General features: G+C 45.3%; 1 protein-coding gene and 1 pseudogene across 1 annotated transcript in view; both read right to left on the bottom strand.

Annotated features, from left to right (window-relative positions):
- LOC126235970 (cytochrome P450 306a1) overlaps nucleotides 1–20,647 on the bottom strand; it is a 417,442-nt gene that overhangs the window by 355,777 nt on the left and 41,018 nt on the right. The window lies entirely within an intron of this gene.
- On the bottom strand, nucleotides 9,806–9,923 carry LOC126211300 (5S ribosomal RNA; annotated as a pseudogene).

Here is a 20,647-nt window from a genome sequence, read left to right as displayed (position 1 = left end):
CCAAATCAAAGAACACAGCCGCGGTCGGGCGCTTCCGCAAGAAGTTATTCATAATGAAGGTCGACAAGGTAACCAGATGGTCAACAGCAGACCGGTGCCTACGAAATCCACATTGTACATTGGTAAGGAGGCGTCGAGACTCGAGCAGCCAAACCAATCGAGAGTTAACCATTCGCTCCATCACTTTACAGACACAGCTGGTAAGCGAGATGGGTCGATAACTGGAAGGCAAGTGCTTGTCCTTCCCCGGCTTAGGAATCGGGACAACAATAGACTCGCGCCAGCATGCGGGAACATGTCTCTCAATCCAGATGCGATTGTAAGTACGAAGAAGAAAACCTTTACCCGCAGGAGAAAGGTTTTTCAGCATCTGAATATGAATAGAATCAGGCCCTGGAGCGGAGGACCGTGATCGGCCAAGTGCGTTTTCGAGTTCCCGCATGGTGAATGGGGCATTATAACTTTCACGATTCGAGGAGCGGAAGTTAGGTGGCCTAGCCTCCTCTGCCTGTTTGCGGGGGAGGAAGGCAGGGTGGTAATGAGCGGAGCTCGAAACCTCTGCGAAAAAGCGGCCGAAGGCATTAGAGACAGCCTCAGGGGCCACAAGGACGTCATTCGCGACCGTCAAGCCAGAAACTGGTGAGTGGACCTTAATGCCAGATAGCCGGCGCAGGCTACCCCAGACAACAGAAGAAGGAGTAAAACTGTTGAAGGTGCTTGTGAAAGCAGCCCAGCTGGCTTTCTTGCTTTCTTTAATAATACGACGGCACTGCGCACGTAATCGTTTATAATTGATACAATTCGCCACTGTAGGGTGGCGTTTAAAGGTGCGTAAAGCACGTCGACGAGCACGTAAAGCGTCTCTACATGCTGCGGTCCATCAGGGGACCGGTACGCGACGTGGAGAAGAAGTAGGGTGAGGGATGGAATATTCAGCAGCAGTGAGAATGACTTCCGTGAGGTGTGCGACCTGACTATCGCAGCTTGGGAATGTTTGATCCTGAAAGGTCGCCCTGGAAGAGAAGAGCCCCCAGTCTGCTTTGGAGATGTTCCGACTAGATGAGCACGGAGAGGGGGTATGCTGCAGGAGATGGATAACACACGGGAAGTGGTCGCTCGAATATGTATCAGAAAGTGCATACCACTCGAACCGGCGTGCAAGTTGGGGAGTACATATAGAGAGATCTAAATGGGAATAGGTGTGAGATGTGTCCGAAAGAAAAGTAGGGGCGCCAGTATTGAGTCAGACAAGATTGAGCTGGTTGAAAAGGTCTGCTAACAGGGAGCCCCTCGGGCAGGATGCTGGAGAGCCCCAAAGGGGATGGTGGGCATTGAAGTCTCCAGTTAACAAAAATGGTGCAGGTAGCTGAGCAATAAGTTGCATCATGTCTGCCCTGGTAACGGCAGACTACGATGGAGTGTAAACGGTACAAATGGAAAATGTAAAAGTGGGGAGAGTAACGCGGATGGCAACTGCCTGCAGGCCGGTGTGCAACGTGATGGGATCGTAGTAAATATCATCCCGGACCAGCAACATAACCCCTCCATGAGCTGGGATACCTACCACAGGGGGTAGGTCAAAACGCACAGAGGTGTAGTGTGCCAAGGCAATTTGATCGCATGGGCGTAGCTTCGTTTCCTGGAGGGCTACGACGAGCGGACGGTGCAAGCGGAGCAGCAACTTCAAGTCCTCTCGGTTGGAGCGAATGCTGCGAATATTCCAGTGAGTAAGTGCCATCGTAAGAAAAAAAAAAAAAGGGAAGATGAAAGAAGGGGTCACCTCGAAGGCCGCTGAGGGCCTGGCTTCGAGCGAGCACTGCCGCCGCTATCAGTAGGCGGACAGTCAGCGTCCATTGGGTCTATAGGTTCATCGGCCATCTTGGGAAGATGGCCGGGAGGGGGAGCTTCCTCCGCCGGTGAACGGCCAGATGTTCGGCTACCAGCGGTGCGGCCAGGCGAAACGGATGACGGCCTGGGGCGGCAACCGCTGGGTGGCGCAGGAGAAGAAATGCGCCGTGGCGGAGAAGGAGAACTGTGCTTCCTATTAGCCTTCTTGGAAGGTCGTTTGGTGGAAGTACCGGTCGAAGGCTGGGAGGTCGAGGTACGTAGGAAGTCTGCACGGGACGGTTCCTTCTTGAAGGCCCGTGCATCTGACTTCTGGGTCTTCGTCTTAGCAGAAGCTGATGAAGGGGCTGGTGTCTGTGGGGTGATGGGAGGAAGAGGAGACGTCGACCGCGCGATCTTAGCACTGGCCGAACGGACGACCGTGGTGCTGAAGGTCAGATCGCATGTCTGGGTTGCCACCTCCCTGGTAGTCCGAGGAGAGGCGAGGACAGTACTGTATTTCCCCGCTGGGAGCAGCGTGGGCTTCCTACTAGCCAATAGCTTGCGAGCAGCCGAGGTGGACACTTTCTCTTTGACCCGAATTTCTTGGATACAGCGTTCTTCCTTATAGACAGGACAGTCGCGGGAGGATGCGGCATGGTCACCCTGACAGTTCACACAACGAGGAGACGGAGGTGGACAGTCACCCTCATGGGCATACCTGCCACAAGTGACACATTTAGCCGCATTGGAACAAGACTGGCGAGTGTGATTGAAACGCTGACACTGGTAGCAGCGCGTAGGTGTCGGGACATAGGGGCGAACAGAAATAACCTCGTAGCCCGCTTTGATGCGCGATGGCAGCTGAACACTATCGAAGGTCAAGAAAAGTGTCCGGGTCGGTACAAGTTCATTGTTGACCTTTTTCATGACCCTATGGACAGCCGTCACGCCCTGCTCAGCGAGGAAAGATTGAATCTCCTCGTCAGTCAAGCCGTCGAGGGATCTAGTATAGACCACACCACGAGAGGAATTCAAAGTTCGGTGAGCCTCCACCCGGACAGGGAATGTGTACAGGAGTGTGGCCCGAAGCAGTTTTTGTGCCTGAAAGGCGCTCTCAGTTTCGAGTAATAAGGTACCGTTACGCAACCTGGTACAAGATTTGACAGATCCGGCTATGGCATCTACGCCCTTCTGGATAAAGAAAGGGTTGACAGAGGAAAAATCCTTTCCGTCCTCAGATCGAGAAACGACGAGGAACTGTGGGGCAGGCGGTAGTACTTTTGTCACTGGTAGCTGGTCACGTTTCCGTTTTTGGGCAGAAGTCGAGAGAGATGGAGTGAAATCCATTGCGGAGGAATCCCCCATGATTGCCAGCGTCTCCGATGGCGCGCTCCTTCCTTGTGGGGACCCTCTCAGAGGGCACTTCCGCCTTAGGTGAATGTTTACACCTCAGGTCACACCTCCCGAGAAACAGACGGAGGGACCAATCAGCATGGTCAGAAGGTATCAGCTCAGGCAATCACCCCTCCCCGGGCCTGGCCTTTACCAGGGGGTACGCGCGTGCCTTACATGTCTACCCAGGGCGGGGAATTACGCGTTACCCCGTCACCGGCTACGCTTGCGAACGCGTGGGTCGGCCTTCAGGCGCGCACAGGGAGGAAGGAAGAAGAGGAAAAAGGAGAGAGAGAGGGAGAGAGAGAGAGAGAGAGAGAGAGAGAGAGAGGACAGTGTCTCAAACGCCGAGGCGGAGACCAGAGGAGGCAAGGAGAAGAAGGCAATGAGAAGGCAAGGAGAAGAAGGCAAAGAGAAGGCAAGGAGAAGAAGGCAAAGAGAAGGCAAGGAGAAGAAGGCAATGAGAGGGCAAGGAGAAGAAGGCAATGAGAGGGCAAGGAGAAGAAGGCAATGAGAGGGCAAGGAGATTTTGCAGGGGAAAGTGTAAGGAAGACAGTGAGGTGGAGAAGAGCAAAGAAAGGAACCAACCAAAGGAAGGAAGAAACGAGAAGTGAAAAAGCAAAATGACCGCAAATAGAGGTCGTGGAACCGTCCGTCTCCGGACGCAGGCGCTAACTACCCCCTTGAGGGGGAGGGACTCCTTTTAGTCGCCTCTTACGACAGGCAGGAATACCTCGGGCCTATTCTTACCCCGGACCCGCAGGGGGGCCGTGCGTGTGATCATTGCTTGTACAGCCCTCTCGCAGTGTCCGGAGCAAGTATGGTGGGTCTGACACACCGGTGTCAATGTGTTCTTTTTTCCATTTCCAGGAGTGTATCTAGGCATGGAAGAATAACCAACAAAATTAATAGGATGTTACAAAGGGAGGCAATTTCTACCAAACAATAAAACACCTGATTTGGAATAAGGAACTTTCACAAAGAGCAAAACTCTTTATGTATAAGAATTATTACCTCCCTATTGTCACCTATGTTGGAGAAACATGGACAATGACAGAAAGGGACTGGAGCAGACTGCAAGCAGGGGAAATGAAATTTCTCAGAGCAGTTAAAGGAAAAACAAGAATGGACAGAGTAAGGAGTGAAGAGATTAGAAAGGACCTTAAAGAAGAAAGTGTGAGAGGAGAAATTGTAAAAAGAGATTAAGATGGTATGGGCATGTTAAGAGGATGCTTGGACAGAGGCTCCCCAAAATTATGGAAGAACTAAAGATGGATGGAAAAAGGCCTAGAGGGCGCCCAAGAACACGGTGGAAAATGGGAGTGAGAATATCTGTGGAAAGGAGAGGTGTGACATGGCAACAAGTGGAGGAAGAAAAGTGGTTGGAGGATCAAGCCAAATGGAGAGGACTCGTCAGCACCCAGACCCGGCAGTAGCTGTAGCGGGATCCGCATATAGACAGACAGTGATCACAGCTCCGACATGCACTAAGGTCACAAAGGTCATCAGGTATCGATATGCACCTATTTATATCTCGGTAGTATCGCGTACACAAGGTAAAAAAAAAGGGCAGTGCACTGGCGTAGTTGACATTACTACTAAGGCATTATATGTGAAAAGTTTCCCGACGAGATTATGGCCGCATGACGGGAAATAACAGACTCTGAACGCGGAATGAGATATGGAACGCATGGGACATTCCATTTCTGAAATCGCTAGGGAGTAATCAGTGTCAAAAGTGTGCCGACAGTACCAAATTTCACGCATTACCTCTCATCAACGACAAAGCAGTGGCCGACAGCACTCGCTCAACGACCGAGGGCACCGGCATTTGCATAGAGTTAATGGGAGGTTTACTATCTTTTCCTTCAAAAAATCGATTTTTTTTTAAATTGCATTTTTGGATCCATAAAAGTGTTTAGAATCCACACCCTGAAACGGTTTTTCCGAATACGGAACGGAAATGATTGTTATTGCGGTTGAACAAAAAAATGCACCTGCCTGATACCGGCCATTTTCACGCACCAGTTTTTTTTCTTTCGGAGGACGAGTTAGTGTGCCGCGCGGGATTAGCCGAGCGGTCTAGGCGCTGCAGTCATGGACTGTGCGGCTGATCCCGGCGAAGGTTCGTGTCCTCCCTCGGGCAAGGGTGTGTGTATGTTTGTACTTAGGATGATTTAGATTAAGTAGTGTGTAAGCTTAGGGACTGATGACCCATAAGATCTCACACACGAGTTAGTGTACCGGTGCTTGGGAGGAAACACAAAATTCAAATGCAAGTTAGAACGCATGTATTTGGAAGTTAGCCCCCAAGCATTTGCATTCTGGTGCGAAGACCGTGGAGATTGCGACTTTCCTGGCAGTGAGCAGCTTCAACAAAGAGTATTCAGCAATTCTGAAGACCATGACAACGATGGACGTTACCCTGGGACTCTATTCGACGCAGTTCGCCAAGCATTCGGACGACCACCGGATTCGAGCGGCCGAAAACCGCTTGTCACCGACCGTACGAGCGGCTCTGGAGCAGCGCAGGTTGGCCCAGATCGAGCAGAAAGCCCTCTAGGAGGAAGAGGAAGGACTAGTTTATGGACCCGGAATAGCAGATTGAACGTAAGTTGCATAATATTGCATTTATATGTAGTAAAAACTTCAAACGCGTTTTTCTCAAAATGACTTATTTTATCGCGCGGTATGGTAACTTCAAATCTATTGAACCGACTGGCATGATTCTTTGTTTCCGACGAAGCTAACTAAATTGTCTAGGAGTTGTACCACTTTTACTCCGATCCATCAACTATAAATATTTTTACTTGGCTGACGACGTCGAAAAATCGATGAAAAAAAAACCTATTTTTCTTCAAATGGCCGCCATTTTGTTTCCTATGGTCCAAATAACTTAAGCGAGGTACAATTCCTAAGGAATCTTATATACGTCACCAACGTCAACTCAATTTTGATTTCAGACGAGTCGGCTGACCTGTGACACACCGCGCGTGGAGATCTACATCCAAATTTTGTTTCGTTCCGACGGCCCTTCCGCCTTTGTTCTCAGACATATCCGGTCGAAAAAATTCCAGTTTGTAGAGGAAGTATCAATAAACTTTTTGACCAAATCTGACATTGATCTCTATAACACATCCCGAGAAAAAAAGTCTCAAAGAATATGCTTTTTTCGGGCCAAACATAGTAAACCTCTCTTTAAGAGAGGCAACACCGCGTGAAATAACAGCAGAAATGAGTGTGGGACGTACGACTAACATATCCGTTAGGACAGTGTGGCGAAATTTGGCAGCAGACGATAGACACGAGTGCCTTTGTTAACAGCACGACATCACCTGTACAGTCTCTCCAGGGCACTTGACCATATCGATTGGACCCTAGACGACTGTAAACAGTGACCTGCTCAGATAAGTCCAGATTGCAGTTGCTAAGAGCTGATGATAGCCTTCTAGTGTGTCGCAGACGCCGGCCGAAGTGGCCGTGCGGTTAAAGGCGCTGCAGTCTGGAACCGCAAGACCGCTACGGTCGCAGGTTCGAATCCTGCCTCGGGCATGGATGTTTGTGATGTCCTTAGGTTAGTTAGGTTTAACTAGTTCTAAGTTCTAGGGGACTAATGACCTCAGCAGTTGAGTCCCATAGTGCTCAGAGCCATTTGAACCATTTTTTTGTGTCGCAGACCCCAGGAGGGCACGGACCCAAGTTTTCAACAAGGCAATGTGCAAGCTGGTGTTTTCTCCATTATGATGTGGGCTACGTTTACATCGACAGGACTGGTTCCTCCGGTCTATCTGAACCAATCATTGACTAGAAATGATTATGCTCGACTACATGCAGGCCAATTGTAACCATTCTTGGGCTTCATGTTCCCAAACCACGATGGAATTTTTATGGATGACAATGTGCTATGTCACTGGGCCACCATTGTCCGTGATAGGGTTAAGCATTCCGAAAAATTCGGGAGAATGATTTGGCCACGTTTCGAACATTTATGGTACGTAATAGAAAAGTCATTTCGTGCACAAAATCCTGCACTGGCAACACTTTCGCAATTATGGACGGTCATAGATGTAGCATGAACTTATTACTTCTGCAGTCCATGCCGCATCGAGTTTCTGCAGTACACTGGCAAAATTAGATCCGGCGCGATATTAGGAGGTATTCATGACTTCTGTCACCTCAGTGTACGTAAGCGTAGACTACGGTAGTTTTCCTAATAGCTATGGACAGTTAAGGTCGTACCCGCGTTACTTCTATATGGGTGTGTTCCATACCTATCTGACACCACTACATTTACTTCGCTTTTTTATTTATTTATTTATTTATTTGTTTATTGTTCCGTGGGACCACATTAAGGAGAAGTCTCCATGGTCATGGAACGAGTCAATACATGAAATTATAACACGATTGTAGAAACAGATAAAATGAAATATAAGAAACATATTCGGGCGACAAGTCGTTAGTTTAAATAAAGAAAATCAATAATGTAACACTGGAATTAGCTTAATTTTTTAGCTCTTCCAGGAGCTCCTCGACAGAATAGAAGGAGTGAGCCACGAGGAAACTCTTCAGTTTAGACTTAAAAGTGTTTGGGCTACTGCTAAGATTTTTGAGTTCTTGTGGTAGCTTATTGAAAATGGATGCAGCAGAATACTGCACTCCTTTCTGCACAAGACTCAAGGAAGTGCATTCCACATGCAGATTTGATTTCTGCCTAGTATTAACTGAGTGAAAGCTGCTAACTCTTGGGAATAGGCTAATATTGCTAACAACAAACGACATTAAAGAAAATACATACTGTGAGGGCAATGTCAAAATTCCCAGACTATTGAATAGGGGTCGACAAGAGGTTTTCGAACTTACACCACACATAGCTCGAACAGCCCGTTTTTGAACCAGAAATACCCTTTTTGAATCAGTAGAATTACCCCAAAAAATAATACCATATGACATAAGCGTATGAAAATATGCGAAGTAGACTACTTTTCGTGTTGAAATGTCACTTATTTCAGATACTGTTCTAATGGTAAATAAAGCGGCATTTAGTTTTTGAACAAGATCCTGAACATGGGCTTTCCAAAACAGCTTACTATCTATCCGTACGCCTAGGAACTTGAACTGTTCCGTCTCGCTTATAACATGCCCATTCTGTCTGATTAAAATATTAGTTCTTGTTGAATTGTGAGCTAGAAACTGTAAAAACTGAGTCTTACTGTGATTTAGCATCAAATTATTTTCCACAAGCCACGAACTTATTTCATGAACTACATTATTTGATAATGTTTCAATATTACACACAAGATCCTTCACTACCAAGCTGGTGTCATCAGCAAACAGGAATATTTTTGAATCACCGGTAATACTAGAAGGCATATCATTTATATAAATAAGAAACAGCAGTGGCCCCAGCACCGACCCTTGGGGAACGCCCCATTTAACAGTGCCCCATTGGGACTGAACATCATTACCACTCTCAATATTGCGGAGGATTACCTTCTGCTTTCTGTTCTTAAAGTAGGAGGCGAACCAATTGTAAGCTACTCCCCTTACTCCATAATGTTCCAACTTCTGCAGTAATATTTTGTGGTCAACACAGTCAAAAGCCTTCGTTAAATCAAAGAAAACACCTAACGTTCGCAACTTTTTATTTAATCCGTCCAAAACCTCACAGAGAAAAGAGACTATAGCATTTTCAGTTGTTAAGCCATTTCTAAAACCAAACTGTACATTTGACAGCAAATTATGTGAATTTAAATGCTGCAGTAACCTTGTATATACAACCCTCTCGATAACTTTAGCAAACACCGATGGCATAGAAATGGGTCTATAATTGTCAACATTATCCCTGTCTCCCTTTTTATAAAGTGGCTTCACTACCGAATACTTTAATCGGTCAGGAAACCGACCACTCCTAAGGGAAAAGTTACAGATATGGCTAAGTACTGGGCTAACATACATGGAACAATACTTCAGTATTCTGCTAGATACCCCGTCATATCCATGAGAGTTCTTGGTCTTTAGTGATTTAATTATTAACTCAATCTCCCTCTTGTCAGTATCATGGAGGAGCACTTCAGGTAACAGTCTCGGAACACTTTTTTCTAAGAGCGCTATATGATTCCCTGTTGGGACTAGGTTTCTATTTAGTTCACCTGCTATATTCAGAAAGTGATTATTAAATACTGTACATATATGCGACTTATCAGTAACATGGACATCCCCACTACGCACTGATTCTATATTCTCGACCTGTCTCTGCAGACCAGCCACTTCCTTTACGACTGACCATATGGTTTTAATTTTATCCTGAGACTTAGCTATTCTGTCTGCATACCACATACTTTTTGCTTTCCTAATAACTTTTTTAAGCACCTTACTATGCAATCAGCACTTTGTCTTCAGGCCACAAGTGGCCCACCGGGACCATCCGACCGTCGTGTCATCCTCAGATGAGGATGCGGAGAGGAGGGGTGTATGGTCAGCACACCGCTCTCCCGGTCGTTATGATGGTTTTCCTTGACCGGAGCCGCTACTATTCGGTCGAGTAGCTCCCAAATTGGCACCACGAAGCTGAGTGCACCCCGAAAAATGGCAACAGCGCATGGTGGCCCGGATGGTCACCCATCCAAGTGCTGGCGACGCCCGACAGCGCTTAACTTCGGTGATCTCACGGGAACCGGTGTATCCACCGCGGCAAGGCCGTTGCCACTATGCAATCAGTGTCTTACTAAGTTTTCTCAGAAACCGGAAGCTTTGAACTGTCTAGGGAATGAGTGACACTGTATAAAGGGGTCGGTAACCTACAGAACGTTTTTGTTCTACATAACTATCCTCCCGTCTGTTACTTAATAAACAGCATTTGTAGCAAAACAAATTGTCAACGTTTAATTTAGATTTTATTCGAATATTGTTGATTTGTAATGTGAAACAGGGAGATGATTATATATATTTCTCATATCGCGATAGAAAACGCAGATTCCTGAACAAAAAAGTAACATAAAATAACTGCAAAACAAAACTATATCAAACGTCTTTTCAGTATCATAGTGAAGACTTTCGCTGCCGAACGTCATAGTTGCTGATGAGTCTTACGGGATGTATGGGCGCGATCGAAGATACTTGTCAGTTCCTCACGTTTCGTCCAGAAGTCACGAAACTCAGTGATATACGTTCAGTGACTTTGCAGAAATGATAGGTAAGTTTTTCTCCTTTACAGGCGACTTTCGATAGTTAAGTTTTATCTCGGACAAAGACTATTTCTGCTGATCAAGTGTAAACTTGACCATGCCCACTTTACACAGTATTTATGGCAACGTCCGACTCGTTAGTGGGCAAGACTCAATTGCGCCAGGAGCCCCTCTGAACATGTCCAGTGCAGCTCTGGACGTAAAGCGAGGAACGGAAAAGTTTTTTCGACTATGGCCATACAGTCCGAAAGACTCATCACCAACTGTTGCTTTAATACTTCGTCGAACTTTCCACTGAGCTGAGAATAACAACAACAATAATAATATATTTTTTGTGCATGTAAACTGTTCTTACAACAAAAGTAATTGCTTTGATTATATAGATGGGCATAAGTTACTCGATCAACAAATTTTTATCACTTATACGTATATAATTACTTACAGTGTGCAGAAGAGCATGAAGGTCTAGGAGCATGGTATATTGAAGGGCTCAATGAAGTTTAAAAAATGTAGAATGGTGTGCGTGTATTGGAGCCTGAATGAGTTACCGCAAAGGGGAAAACTATCTAAATTGTTGTGGCTAAACGTAAGAACTTTTTCAAAACTAACCTGGACGGATTAATTCAGCCTGTAGATTTTTTGAAAGATTTCAGAGACGGTTTATTTAATTATTAGAATGAAAGTAAGAAGATATCATTCATCAGGAGCCATGTGGGTGGCGAACCTTTAATTGACGGGCTGAAGCTTCTGACTGTTTTTAAACAATTAAGGAGCTTGCTTGAAGCTCTCCATCACAGTACTGATCAAAAGCATGTTAACAGGCAAGAATTAGCTTATGGGTTATGAGCAATATGATTCAAGGATTTCTATGTCATAAGAGGGCTTTCTATCATATATGGACTCAGAAAATAAAGGATTTCAATAGCAGTTTGGTTCCTGAACGACAATTTTGGGGTCCGAACATAAGCTACCATCACATCATTGGTATTTATTGATCGCGGCACTCAGACATAATATAGATAGATAAGTTTCAGTTTTTTAGGAAAGATGCAGCGATCGTATAGAATGTTTGAAGGGCATGTTACAGAATTCAGACAAGGATTTGTTATGGGCAAAACAGAATAAGATTTAAGTCATATGCTAGTAATTAAAAGGAGTGACCGAAGCGACCATGGTTAAGGGAATATTCAACATATCTATAACGACACTGGCAATGAAAGGTGATTTCACATCATGTCCAGCAGTTATCAGGAAACTGAGGTATGCCTGTATTCAGGTCCAAACTGAGGCAGGTGCAGAAGGACTGGAAAGAAGTCAAGTAGAGTACCTGAAGGAGGAGAAAATAGGAATACGAACGGTATGCACCTTGAGTTACCATTGGAATCTCTGAAGATAGAAACATTGAAGATGAACATATTAAAAAGGAGTTATCAGATTTTATATATGTTGGTAATGGCTCTTTAGCGGCGAGTACTGAGCACCAGAAATGTGTGGAGATGATACAAAATATCATAGACAGATAAAAATAAAGGATAAATGCAACCTAGTGGTGATAACACGAGAAGGAACACCTGATACCAGTGAATGTAGTGCCGAGCAGAGCAGGGGAGGACAAGATCAGCAACTTGAGCAGAAACTAGTCAATCTGGAATTACTGGCTGATGCAACCACAATTAGTATGGAGGTGGCGGTTCACCCTCTCAGTTACGAGTAAGGGGTGAACGAATATAAGTTTTACTGGAGAGAGAGACTGAAGCGTGTCGTCTTTTACTGGGAGTAAGAGGCCATAAAAAGCATTGTCGATGGGGTGAAGTTATTAGGGGCCATACGGAGGTCCATGGCAAGTGGTTAGTATTCTTTTCCTTTATAATTCAAGGGCCCACAGTAGATGTGTTGTTAGTGAGAAACTATTTACACAAATTAAAATAAGTAACTTGTCATCTGGAGTCATTGAGTCCAATGAGGTGCTGTTCTTAGCGATCGCCAAGGATTGTGAGAAATTGGAGTACCCTGAAAGGTGCTTACAGGAAACTGATGTTCCACTGTGTGTCCTTGAATTGTAAATGATAAGAGTATCAACCACTTTAGAACCTTTGTGGACCTCCCTGTGGACCCTACTAACTCCACCCCAAGGACACTGCCGTTTATGATCTCACATCCCCAGTGAAAGATGACACACCTGAATCCTACTGTACAGCAAAACTCGCATTCGTCCACCTCTTCTATCTCAGTCACGAACAATTGGACGGTATGGTGAATGAGAGAAGTGGGGACTAAAGTGAATGAAAGAATAAATGTTAGTAAATACATGAGAAGGTAAACGTGACTGATGGCTTGGTTGGCAGGCAGCGTACAGAGTTGAAAGGTGTATTATAACAAAACAAAATAGCTTTCTCAATGATAAATCGAGACTCGTAAGATATCTTTATTGTCTGTTGGGTGCAAAGGAAAGCGAGGCTTTCTTAGCGTGACCATATACGCTACCAGCGGCTAATGAGGAGGCAGCCTTCATATGCGATATCTAGGTTTGGTGAAGATCAAACGGAAATTCAAGTAAATAAGTGAACATATAAAGAAATTCTGGATGATTTATCACGGGCACTTTGACGTAATAGGTAATACACATGAGAATGCATAGAAGTTGGCATATACCTAATCGGGGAAATAGATGGAGACCAGAAACATAATACACCTGAACTATACGCAAAGGGGTAGTCTGATATCCTAAAGTGTCTTCACCATGTAGCAGATACAGGGGTGGACAAAAATACGAAAACATCAGAAACACAAAATACTAACATGCCAAATACAGTGTACGTTGCCCGTTATCGTTCAAACCAGCTTCCATTCATCTCAGAATGGGCGAACACAGGTCCTGTGTGGTTGGAAAGAGAATCTTATACCATTTTTCCTACAAAACAGTGACAAATTAAAGTACCAATGACTAACATTGAGATCTGGTGACTGCGGTGGAAAATAGAATATCTCGATATGGCTGCTCGAATCATCTTCGAACATCCACCATGTTTCACTCTTGAGACGTAAACTCGGCCTGAAGCTAGAAACAGTGTGAAACAAGACTCATCCAACCAAATCACTTAGTTCCATTGCTCCATGGTCCAGGTTTTATGGCTTCAACACCACGTTTTACTGCTAAGAGCATTTGCATCACTGATCAGCTGTTTTGGAATTCCAGTTCATCCTGCAATTTCCTGCTTATGGAGCCCCCTTCTTGTTGCTTTGGTGCTGACAGGGTTCGTGCGTGCGATACTCAGTTCGCCAGTGACTTCTGCAGATGTAGCTTTTTTTTTCTCCACAATCCTCTTCAATGACTGCCCTTCACTATCACTCAACACACACTTTCGTCTGCGTTATGACTTAACTCATGGTATCTTACCGCTCTCCCTGTATGTTTTGTGATTTTGTGAATCTTCGATATGGCGCCTCTTGAAACACCACATACTTCTGCTACGTTGGTTACGGAAGCACGCACCAAACGAGCACCAACAATTTTCTCATGTTCGAATTGGAATTTACTTAGATCCGGCATTATATACTCAGAACACTATTCTGACCATGAATGGCACTTGCAATATACTGAGGACATCGCACGGGTACCGTTTGTGCTCAGGTTCAACAACTCAAGCTGCAGTCTTGGCTAGATTCTTTATGTTCAGACATGCATTTATCCAGTGCTCCACATTTTTGTCCACCCCTGTACATCCGAGCATGCATTCTCGACCTAGTTATGGGATTTTTTCCTTTTGGTGATCTGCAGTCCTTTTTCGTTTACTATCCTGGGAGGGGAGGAGGAAGCTGAAACCTTCGCGTGTACCAATTCTTCTACCTTTTTTTATTTACGAGTGTTCAGTAGGATGTTCAATTCGTTTTACAAAGAAAGAGAACATTTTAAAATGCGTAGAAAAGACCTGCGGCAGTTAAGAAAAAAGGGGACAAATTCTACTGGCAAAATTTGATACAGATGTGGTTCAAATGGCTCTGAGCACTATGGGACTTAACTTCTGAGGTCATCAGTCCCCTAGAACTTATAACTATTTAAACCTAACTAACCTAAGGACATCACACACATCCATGCCCGAGGCGGGATTCGAACCTGCGACCGTAGCGGTCGCGCGGTTCCAGACTGTAGCGCCTAGAACCGCTCGGCCACCTCAGCCGGCGATAGAGATACAAGTTTACCTTTGTATCATACATTCACATGAGCACAAAAGGATTTTTACAATTATTCAAAAATGGCTCTGAGCACTATGGGACTCAACTTCTGAGGTCATTAGTCCCCTAGAACTTAGAACTAGTTAAACCTAACTAACCTAAGGACATCACAAACATCCATGCCCGAGGCAGGATTCGAACCTGCGACCGTAGCGGTCTTGCGGTTCCAGACTGCAGCGCCTTTAACCGCACGGCCACTTCGGCCGGCTTTACAATTATTCTTCCATGCTGTCACTGTACTTTCCTCTTTTATGTATTTTATCAATACGTGCATTTTCTTTTGACATTTTGACATAGATGAATGCAAATGATACGCCACTGAGGTGTGTTTTGACAATGAGCAAGGTATTCGTTGTTATGCTCTTCATTCTGATTTTTTTTTTTCGTATGACCACAAAGAGTTCCTTAAGGAAAACGCACGTTCCACAGCAAGATTTGTTACTGAAATTGCTATACAAAACACAAAATGAATCATTTTTTCATGCTAACGTGATTCACAAAGTCAGATCTTCCACCATGTGTAATAGCAAGGTTGATTTGCACAACCCATATTGTAGTTTCTCCACTACCATTGATGAAAGGAAACTCACTTTTCATACTGCTGTTAAAATTACACTTTCGTTTTGCCCTGATGTAAGAATTATAGCATGGATTTAAAATTGGCACCTATCCACTAAACGTCTCCAGATTACCAGACTGTTTACCAGGACCGATGACCATCGCAGTCTGGTCCCTTTAAATCCCACAAACCACTGTTTACCAAAATGGAAGCTACGGTCGCAAGTTCGAATCCTGCCTCGGGAATGGATGTGTGTGATGTCCTTACATTAGTTAGGTTTAAGTAATTTTAAGTTCTAGGGGACTGATGATCTCAGATGTTAAGTCCCATAGTGCTCACAGCCATTTTTTAAACCAAAATGGAAACAGAAATTACTATCTAAACTAATCGAAAAATAACTTGACATGAATAGGTACTACCAACGGCGCAAAATATTAGCAATAAATAAAAAAATTATGTAGAGCTCTATGTACAAGTGGCGGTCCCTAGCTCAAGTCAAACATCCGGTAGCGTAAAATACTCAGCCAAGCGAAATAAATAGGAAGAAAAAAAAAGACATTTGAGCGCCCAAAAAAAAGTGGAACGGCACACATTTTCGAAGAGAAGCGGACTGTCCCAAGATAAACGAGGCGCATGAACACCCTCTCGCACTAGTACTTGGATGGGAGGGGGGGAGGGGGGCGGTCCGCTATGGTGCCGCTCCAAGCCGGATGAAGAGGGAAGAGAGATCGGAGGACAGTCTTAGACTGAAACTTCCTGGCAGATTAAAACTGTGTGCCGGACCGAGACTCGAACTCGGGACCTTTGCCTTTCGCGGGCAGAGGTACTGGCAGAAGTAAAGCTGTGAGGACGGGGCGTGAGTCGTGCTTGGGTAGCTCAGTTGCTAGAGTACTTGCCCGCGAAGGGCAAAGGTCCCGAGTTCGAGTCTTGGTCCGGCACACAGTTTTAATGTGCCAGGAAGTTTCATATCAGCGCACACACTGCTGCAGAGTGAAAATCTCATTCTGGAAACAGTCTTAGACTGATCGGCGATCAAGCTGAAGGACTGATTAACCAGCGGCGGCCCAGACAGAGCAGTCGAGCCTTGAGCTGCGAGCAGCGGCGCGCGGTGGTCTTGATTCCGGTGACGGCAATGGATGAAGCCCGAAGTTGTCTTGAGGGTACCAGGCATTGCTCCTGGAGGTCTGTGCCTTATGCAAGGTCGCTAACGCAGTCTGGTGGTTGCCGTGGAGTAGTTAAAGACACAGTTTGTTGGGAGCCAAGAAAGGGACACTTTCTCAAAGATGGTACTCCTAGGAGCTATGGGACGTCACATCGGTCAGCGCAGGGCGTGGCTTTTGTGTGACACAAACAACCCAGTGGGGAGGTTAATGTCTTTATCGCATGACAAGACGGCGATTCCAGTGGAGACGCGGACAGGGCCTTCCAGACTGCAAGAAAGGAACTAACTGCCTGCTTTAGTAGCCGTCAAGAAATGTTAAGAAAGGTAGGAAAATACTTTTGTGTAGCAAGAGTGACAGGATACAAATTTCAGTGTACCTGTGTAGTCAGCAACAAACGTTCACTGCTGGGGATGAAGATGTGGAGCACAAAAGATTGCTCATATGTCTTGGACAAGTATGCTCCGGGCAAGGTCTTAACGAGTGGGAAAGGTCCACCGTGGTTTGATAGCTATGTTAGAAAACTATGTAAATAGAGATAGCTTCATCCTAGGTTCAGGAGGGGTTAAAACATAGCTTACAAACAAGAGCTAAAAGAAGCGAAAATGGTCATAGGGTGAGCAATGGGACAAGCGTTCAATGACTTTGAAAGTAAATTTTTGCAAACGGATTTGACTAAACTCTAAGACGTTTGGTCTTACGTAAAATCAGTGACAATATTAGCACCGAAATGGAAGGTAACAGCCGAAGTTGTTTCAACACAGGAGATTGTACCGTGGTTTCTCCTTTCAACCGTGGCACGAACGTCAAAATCGCAGGTACAGTTGTTTCGTAGTGGAACAGCATCAGGACCAGGCTAGATGCCACTAAGATTCTACTAAGATTATGCGAAAGTACTTGCTCTCCGTGTAGCAGATGTTATCGTACTTCGCTGGAGCAACGAAGGGTACATAGCAACTGGAAAACATCGCGCAGATCATTCCCATTTCCAAACAAAGGTCTTGGGACAGATGCTCGTAATTACTCGTATTATGTAACATGTTAAGAATTATGACGTTTATCGAGAACGAAAATCTCCTCCATAAAACTCCACATCGATTTCGCAAACAGAGATCTTGCGAAATTCAACTCGCTTTGTTCTTCCATCAGATCCCTAGCGCTACAGACAACGGCGCTCATGTCGACGCTGAGTTCCTTGATTTCAGGCAGGCATTTGGCACTGCCGTTTAATGAGAAAGGTGTGAGCTTGCCAAGTACCAGAGCAGATTTGAAATTGGACATCCTTGCAGATACAATTTCACGAAACGGAACGGAACTTAACGGAACGAAACAAAATCGACAGATGCTAAGGTAATTTACGGTGTTCCCAAGGAAGTTGAGTAGGACCACTAATGTTTACAATATATACAATTGATCTATTAGAAAGCGTCGGAAGCTCTTTAAGACTGTTCCCAGATGATGCAGGTTGTCTAAAAGCAGGAAAGCAGAGAACAATACCTGTTCACAAAATGACCTACAGAAAATTGATGAATGGTGCAGGCTCTGGCAGCTGAGCCCTACACGTAAATAAATGTAACTTATTGTGTGTACATACGGAATCAAATCTAATACTGTACAATTACTTTCATTGATGAGAAATTGCTGGAAGCAGTATCTACCGTAAAATATTTGGGAGTAGCTATCCAGAGCGATCTTAAGTGGAATGGCCGGCCACTGTGGCCGAGCGGTTCTAGGCGATTGAGTCCGGAACCATGTTGCTGCTACGGTCGTAGGTTCGAATCCTGTCTCGGGCATGGATGTGTGTGATTTCCTTAGGTTAGTTAGTTTTAAGTATAGGTCTAGGGGACTGATGACCTCAGATGCTAAGTCCCGTAGTGCTTAGAGCCATTTGAGCCTTAGTGGAATGACCACATAAAATAGTAGGAAAGTAGATACCAGACGGATTCATAGCAAGAATCTTAAGGAAATGTAACTCATCCACGAATGAGGTGGCTTACATGGCGCTTGGTCTACCGATTCTTGAATGTTCTCAAAAATTATTGTTGTACAACAATCTGGGACCCCTCCCAAGTAGAACTGATAGAAGTTATACAGGGTATTACAAAAAGGTACGGCCAAACTTTCAGGAAACATTCCTCACACACAAATAAAGAAAAGACTTTATGTGGACATGTGTCCGGAAACGCTTAATTTCCATGTTAGAGCTCATTTTAGTTTCGTCAGTATGTAGTGTACTTCCTCGATTCACCGCCAGTTGGCCCAATTGAAGGAAGGTAATTTTGACTTCGGTGCTTGTGTTGACATGCGACTCATTGCTCTACAGTACTAGCATCAAGCACATCAGTACGTAGCATCAACAGGTTAGTGTTCATCACGAACGTGGTTTTGCAGTCAGTGCAATGTTTACAAATGCGGAGTTGTCAGATGCCCATTTGATGCATGGATTAGCATGGGGCAATAGCCGTGGCGCGGTACGTTTGTATCGAGACAGATCCAGAACGAAGGTGTCCCGACAGGAAGACGTTCGAAGCAATTGATCGGCGTCTAAGGGAGCACGAAACATTCCAGCCTATGACTCGCGACTGGGGAAGACCTAGAACGACGAGGACACCTACAATTGACGAGGCAATTCTTCGTGCAGTTGACGATAACCCTAGTGTCTGCGTCAGAGAAGTTGCTGCTGTACAAGGTAACGTTGACCACGTCACTGTATGGAGAGTGCTACGGGAGAACCAGTTGTTTCCGTACCATGTACAGCGTGTGCAGGCACTATCAGCAGCTGATTGGCCTCCACGGGTACACTTCTGCGAATGGTTCATCCAACAATGTGTCAATCCTCATTTCAGTGCAAATGTTCTCTTTACGGATGAGGCTTCATTCCAACGTGATCGAATTGTAAATTTTCACAATCAACATGTGTGGGCTGACGAGAATCCGCACGCAATTGTGCAATCACGTCATCAACACAGATTTTCTGTCAACGTTTGGGCAGGCATTGTTGGTGATGTCTCGATTGGGCCCCATGTTCTTCCACCTACGCTCAATGGAGCAAGTTATCATGATTTCATACGGGGTACTCTACCTGTGCTGCAGGAACATGTGCCTTTACAAGTACGACACATGTGGTTCATGCACGATGGAGCTCCTGCACATTTCATTTCAGTCTAAGTGTTCGTACGCTTCTCAACAACAGATTCGGTGACCGATGGATTGATAGAGGCGGACTAATTCCATGGCCTCCACGCTCTCCTGACCTCAACCCTCTTGACTTTCATTTATGGGGGCATTTGAAAGCTCTTGTCTATACAACCCCGGTATCATATGTAGAGACTTTTCGTGCTCGTATTGTGGACGGCTGTGATACAATACGCCATTCTCCAGGGCTGCATCAGCGCATCAGGGATTCCATGCGACGGAGGGTGGATGCATGTATCCTCGCTAACGGAGGACATTTTGAACATTTCCTGTAACAAAGTCTTTGAAGTCACGCTGGTACGTTCTGTTGCTGTGTGTTTCCATTCCATGATTAATGTGATTTGTAGAGAAGTAATAAAATGAGCTCTAACATGGAAAGTAAGCGTTTCCGGACACATGTCCACATAGCATATTTTCTTTCTTAGTGTGTGAGGAATGTTTCCTGAAAGTTTGGCCGTACCTATTTGTAACACCCTGTAGAGTAGATCCAACGATGAGTGGCACGTTTCGTCACGGGATCATTTAGTTGGCGCGAGAGCGTCATAGAGACGCTCAATGAACTCCAGTGGTAGACACTACGAGACAGGCCTTGTGCATCACGGAGAGGTTTACTATTGAAATTTCGCGAGAGTATCTTCAGGAAGAGTCTGACTACATATTGCCTCCTCCCTCTCGCGAAATGACCACGATGACGTAATCCGAGAAACTAGAGCCAATACAAGAGCTTACCGCCAACCATACTTCCCATACGTCATTCGCGAGTGGAACAGGGAAGGGCCCATCAGTTAGTGCTACTAGAAAAACTCTCCGCACACACCGTCAGGGGGCTTGCGGAGTACTGATGTAGATGTAAACAGCAGTATTTTGGTCGGTCGAATGACGTAACAGTGTACTGTGGAGAGTACAGGCTGTGCATTGTGTGTGTCGGATGGTCAGTAATTACACACGGAAGGTCCGTGGGTACAGCGCGGCGTGTTGAGCTTGTTGTGCGATGGCGCGCTGACGCTGAGCGTGCGGATGTTCTCTCTAAATTCGAGAACCATATTGATTTTCTTATTTATATGCCGTGAGCGTAATTGATTAGGTATGTGCCATTG

This window comes from Schistocerca nitens, chromosome 1 (assembly GCF_023898315.1).
Source record: "Schistocerca nitens isolate TAMUIC-IGC-003100 chromosome 1, iqSchNite1.1, whole genome shotgun sequence".
NCBI classification, from domain to species: Eukaryota; Metazoa; Arthropoda; class Insecta; order Orthoptera; family Acrididae; genus Schistocerca; species Schistocerca nitens.
This window is presented reverse-complemented; position numbering and strand designations above follow the sequence as displayed.